Below are 6,367 nucleotides of genomic sequence, written 5' to 3'. Positions count from 1 at the left end.
TACAACCACAAAAGAGTGGGAAAGTGTGTTAGTTTTCTACATTAACTTCTCGTGTTAAAGACAAGAAGTGTAAAACATGAGGTCATCGCAACCAATATATTTTCTCCTACTTTGTGGAATCACACCATAATTGTAGACAAAGTACTTAAGCAGAAATAAATAGCTCTTGAGGGTTAGCATTGCCAACCTAAACCTATAATGTTAGTGAAGACTGAAATTTCTGACTGCCTCACCAAAACGAGACACATCTAAAATAACTTGCAATATTTGATCATACCCTCTCTTGTTCAGGGAACACAGCTTTGACCCTTCCTTCTGACAACTTACAAGTAGGCTAACTGGGGTCATGATTATGGCAGTGGCCAAGAAGAAATAGTCTTGGTGCCACATGGAGAGGAAAAACTGGAGTTTAGGGTCATTTGTGACCCAGTTATCACTTTAGAGCTTTAGGTTTATCAGATTTTAATTAATCTTTTAAGTAATCTCTGCACCCAATGTGGAGCTCGAACTCATAACCCTGACTGAAGTCAAGAGTCACATTCTGTACCAACCAAGCCAGCCAGGCAACCCTAGAAATTTAGGTTTGTAGACTTAGTCTTTAAGAGGAATTTTGGGGTGCCTGGGTGGCTCAGTCGGTTAAGCGTCCAACTCTTGATATCAGCTCAAGTCATGATTTCACAGTGATGAGATTGAGCCCTGCATTGGGCTACACACTGAGCATGGAGTCTGCTTGGGATTCTCTCTCCCTTTCTCTGTGCCCCTCCCCCACTCTCTCATGCACGCGCATGTGCTCTCTCTCGCTCTCTCTCAAAATAAATAAACTAAAAAAAAAAAATAAAAGGATTTTCATCATCAAACCAAACCCCCTGCCCCCAACAAAAAAGCAAAAAACCCTTGTAGTTTGGGTATACCGTCACCAGGTGATACCTCAGTCACAGTCCCACAGAGATTTATGTCCTACATTTACGTGATCGAGAGAGAGGGAACCAAAAAACATAAACCCGTAAACCAGCCACGCTTCACATGAAATAAATGCTATGTATAATAATGAAGATTTGAAGCCCCTCCCCCCCAATTTTTTTTAGTGTTTATTTATTGTTGAGAGAGAGACAGACAGAGCATGAGTCGGGGAGGGGCAGAAAGAGAGGGAGACACAGAATCTGAAGCAGGCTCCAGGCTCTGAGCTGTCAGCAAAGAGCCTGACATGGGGCTGGAACCCACGAACTATGGGATCATGTCCTGAGCCAAAGTCGGACGCTCAACCGACTGAGCCACCCAGGCATTCTTGAACCAAAAAATTTTTTGAGCCAAATTTTAAGGTAAACAAATATAATTAGGCTTTCGTAGATGTGTAGATGTCCAACTTGATTCTTCATCATTTCATCATAACCTTTTTTTTTTTTTTAATTTTTTTTTTTAATTTTTTTTTTTTTCAACCTTTATTTATTTTTGGGACAGAGAGAGACAGAGCATGAACGGGGGAGGGGCAGAGAGAGAGGGAGACACAGAACCGGAAACAGGCTCCAGGCTCCGAGCCATCAGCCCAGAGCCCGACGCGGGGCTCGAACTCACGGACCGCGAGATCGTGACCTGAGCTGAAGTCGGACGCTTAACCGACTGCGCCACCCAGGCGCCCCTAACCTTTTTTTTTTTTAAGTAATCTCCATGCCCATCGCGGGGCTCAAACTCATGATCTGGAAATCACCACCTAATGCTGCACCGACTGAGGCAGTGACCCAGCCAGGCGCCCCACAAGCTTCACTTTATACACAGATTTTGGGCCAAATGTTTCTATCTTATTCTATTTAAGGACATAAAGAATCTAAACCCTGCTGGCATTTATATTTTCTCCTGAGGCTTTAATCTAGCTTGATATCATAATTCCTTTAATACGCTTTACTGAAATGCCACTAATGTCTGTTTTTCTCTATCACAGGTATAGCCTGCTTATAGGTAGCATGATTGTTGCCTAGGTTTTCCTATTAGGAATTTGGATTTTGCTCAAAAAGGCCCTACTTCATCATTCTCTTTCACATAGTGCAAGAAGAAGAAGAAAATTATACAAGACAAGATTACCCAAAAGGCATATGGCATGTTTCCATGTTTATATATAAAGAGGAGACTTTCCAATGTAATACTAAAGAAGACTAAAAAAAAAAAAAATCTTCCTCAACCCTATGTTTTCTAATTACAGTTTTAATAATCTAGTGTGATGCTTTATATACTTTCTTTCGGCCAAGCTAAAGTAGCAAAATTCTGTGCTCTATGCTCTGTATCTTTTACATGCTCGTCTAATAAGAAAGCTCTTCAGGATGTTTAATAGACTTGTGTCGCTTACACAAAACAAAATAAAGCAAAACAAACAAATATATATATATATATATATATATATATATATACAGAAAATATATATATACTATATATATATATATTGGCTTTTTATTTTTATTTATTTACTTTTTAATTTTTTTGTAATCTTATTATTTTTTAAAATAATGTATTGTCAAATTGGCTTTCATAAAACACCCAGTGCTCATCCCATCAAGTGCCTTCGTCAATGCCCATCGCCCATTTTCCCCTCGCGCCCTCCCACCCCGCATCCACCTTCAGTTTGTTCTCTGTATTTAAGAGTCTCTTGTGGTTTGCCTCCCTCCCTCTCTGTTTGTGTTGGTTTTTTATTTTTGAGTAAACTTTACCCCCAATGTGGGGCTCGAACTCACAATTCCAAGATCAAGATCAAGAGTCACATGCTCTATTCACTGAGCTGCATTTTAAGGTATATTTTTGAGAAGGATTTGGAACAGATATTTAAACTTTTTTTTTTTTTTTTTTTTTTTTTTTTTTTTAAGAGGGAGAGAACGCGAGGGGCACTTGGGTGGCTCAGTCGGTTAAGTGTCTGGCTTTTGGTTTCAGCTCAGGTCATGATTTCAGTTTTGTGGGTTTGAGTCCCACATCCGGCTCTGTGCTGGCCTCGTAGAGCCTGCTTGGGATTCTTCCTCTCTCTCTGCCTCTCCCCTGCTCAGGCTCTCTCTGTCTCTCTCAAAATAAATAAATAAACTTAAAAAAAAAAATAAGAGAGAATGAGTGGGTGGGGGAGAGGAGCAGAGGGAGAGAGAAAGACTCTGAACCAGGCTCTATGCTTAGCACAGAAGTCGATGTGGGGCTCGATCTCACGACCCTGGGATCATGACCTGAGCTGAAATCAAAAGTTGGGCCACCCAGGCACCCCTGGGACAGATATTTAAATGGATTTCATGATATCAGGTTAACATACTAGAAACCTAGAGGTCAAAATCCGGAATTGCATTAGAGACATTAAACAGGAATTGGAATCAGGTTAAGGGATCATAGTGGTGACACAAAAGTCAGGAGAGGCAGAAATTTGGAGTGAGTTAACAAGGATATAACTTCCACAGCAGCACAGAAGAAAATGTCTGTTAGTGCTGGTGGCACAATAATACAGAAGAATTTAAGAATTGCCATGCTGGTAATTCATGGTTCACTCAATTCAGTGTTCTATTGGCAAAGTGAACTTAGAAAAAAGATAATAATAACGTTTATAATATGGTAGGTGTTTTATGTAATTTTCTCATATAATCCTCACTACAATCCTATGAAACAGCTAACAATGTTATGATTTCTGGTCCTTAGATGAGGAGTCTGAAGCTTGAGAGGTAAGACTTGTCTATCTCATCCCTTGTAAGTGTCATAGCAGGGATTCTGACCACGACAGAATAAAATAGTGCTTGTTGATGTCGACACCGAAGATTAGGTATGCAATAGCTTCTTTTAAGTAATAATGATCACTGATACATTTGTCAAAATCTCTTTTGAGTTAATAAATATTAACTTTGGGATTAGAGAGTCTGTCAAGATCGGTTAAAGCAGTGCAAAGGGTTAGCTGCAAGGGTAGAAGCAGGGACAGAGAGGCAAAGGAGGATCAAGGATGTTGTAAATAGCGTGCTATAAATTATGCTGAAATAAGTTAACGTATAGTCTTTGGAAAGTCCCATACCAGAACAGGGATTTTGGAAGGGACTAAAGATCAAGTTACTAGAGAGAGGAGGACCAAGTGAGTTTCCCCTTTCCCCATGTCGCCAATCATTTTAAGTGCACTTCTCAGGGCTTTCTCTAATTCAAGAGTTGTGCTGAGATTGGAGTGAGCAGAACTGCACATCTCGTTCTAGCTGCAGCTGTGAAGTAGTTCAGTACAGAGTATATTAATGGCTTTTCCAGGGGTGCCTGGCTGGCTCAGTCAGTAGAGCACGTGACCCTTGATCTTGGGGCTATAAGTTTGAGCCCCGTGTTGGGTGTAGAGATTACTTAAAAGTAAAATCTTAAAAAATATATCTTTGTTGATTTAAAAAATAGGTTGTTTTTTAAAAAAACTTTTTTAAACGTTTATTTGTTTTTGAGAGAGAGAGACAGAGTGTGAGCGGGGGAGGGCCAGCAAAAGGGAGACACAGAATCCGAAGCAGGTTCCAGGCTCTGAGCTCTCAGCACAGAGCCCAACGTGGGTCTCGAACCACGAACAGTGAGAACATGACCTGAACTAAAGCCGGACGCCTAACCGACTGAGCCACCCAGGCACCCCAAAAATAGGTTTTCTTAGGGCTTCTGATATATATCTTGATGATACCCACCATTTCTTATTTTCCCTGAATTTGTTTATTTATTTATTTTAAGTAAGCCTTATGCCCCGGGCAGGCTTGAATTCACAACCCCGAGATCAAGAGTCACATGCTCTCCCAATAGAGCCAGCTAGCCCCCTGCACCCCCTTCCCCCGAAATTAGCATGTAATTGACCTGATGTTTTCAGGGAACAAACTGCAGAGATTCACAGGGCTTTTTCTTGGCTTCTGATCAAGATTAAAAAAAAAAATTCATACTATAGTTTGGTCCATTTAATCCCCAGGTTCGTTGACTTGCTCTAGATCCTGAGATAAAACATATCTCACTTTTGATTCATTTACAGACTGGTTAAGAACATCCTGTAGTCTATCGCAATAATCTTGTTCTCTAATAGAAGAATTTGGAGTTTTGGACTGTGCCTTTCCTCCTCCATATTGTTTGGAGATGTTGAGTAACTACCAATTTGTTTGGAATAGCAGTGACTCTAAACGGGCCTGGAATTTCAGAAGGTCCCTTTAGACTTCTCTTGAATACAATCACATTTGTCATTTGCCAGTGCTTTATTTGATAGAGGCTGCATATTTTGTTCAAAATCCCTTGTTTTCCTTCTGTAATCTTTGATATGTGTCATCTAGTCCTGGTGATTTACCAACATTTGTTTTCTTTTTTTTTTTTTAAGTTTATTTATTTATTTTGAGAGAGACAGAGCTCAAGCTGGGAAGGGGCAGAGAGAGAGAGAGAGACAGAGAGAGAGAGAGAGAGAGAGAGAGAGAGAGAATCCCAAGCAGACTCTGCAGTCAGTGCGGAGCCAGATGTGGGGCTCGAACTCAGGAATCCCTGAGGACCACGACCTGAGCAGAAATCAAGAGTCAGACACTAACTGACTGAGCCGCCCATGTGTCCCTATCAACATTTGTTTTCTAAGTTTGGCTTGGATAATGCTGACTATTGACTGCAATTTAACCAATGGCTAACATGTCCATATCAGAAATAACACTGAAGTGGTAATCATTGTAAAATATTCTCTAGTGTAGACTGATACAAAAAAAAAAAAAAAAAAAATCATGCAACATGTCAAGTATCTCTTTGCCCACAATCATCAACAAATTAATTGATTTCTCCCTTGGCTCCTGTATTTGTATATTCCTTGTTATTTAGTTTTCTTTTTTGAGAGGGGCAAGGATATAATAAAGAGATTAACAGTTATTGAGTACCTAATGCTATACTATTACTTGCAGAGAAGACTTGCTGGAACAGCGTAATAGCTCATAAGTAACCTTATTTATTCCTAGAACAATCCTATGTAAAGCACAGACTGTTTTATCTCATCCATAAAATGGAAGAATAATAGGGCTTATTTTATAGGATCGTTATGAGGGCTGAATGGCTTTGTATATGTAAAGGAATGAAACCGGTTCCTGTAAATAGTAAGCACTACTTTAAATTTTCTTCTCCTTGTTCTTCTTGCTGTCATTTTTTAGTGTCATTTTGCGGAAACTGAAGTACAGAGATTTTAAGTCACTTTTCTGAGTATTCCAGAGGCAGCTAAGTGGTTGGAACGAATTTCTAAATTTCATATTCTTTCCTCTAAACCTTCTCTCTCCTGTTAAATTAATGAAACAAGGAGGCCATCAGACTGAGGTGGCTCTAGTGTTAAGGCGACTTACTTAAGCAAACCAGAATTTAAGCCTATAAATGCCTCAAGGTTATGAAATCAAAATGCTAAGGACAACCA

The sequence above is a fragment of the Leopardus geoffroyi genome, chromosome X (genome assembly GCF_018350155.1).
Source record: "Leopardus geoffroyi isolate Oge1 chromosome X, O.geoffroyi_Oge1_pat1.0, whole genome shotgun sequence".
In the NCBI taxonomy this organism is placed as follows: Eukaryota; Metazoa; Chordata; class Mammalia; order Carnivora; family Felidae; genus Leopardus; species Leopardus geoffroyi.
The sequence above is the reverse complement of the archived record's forward strand: the minus strand, read 5'-3'. Positions refer to the sequence as shown.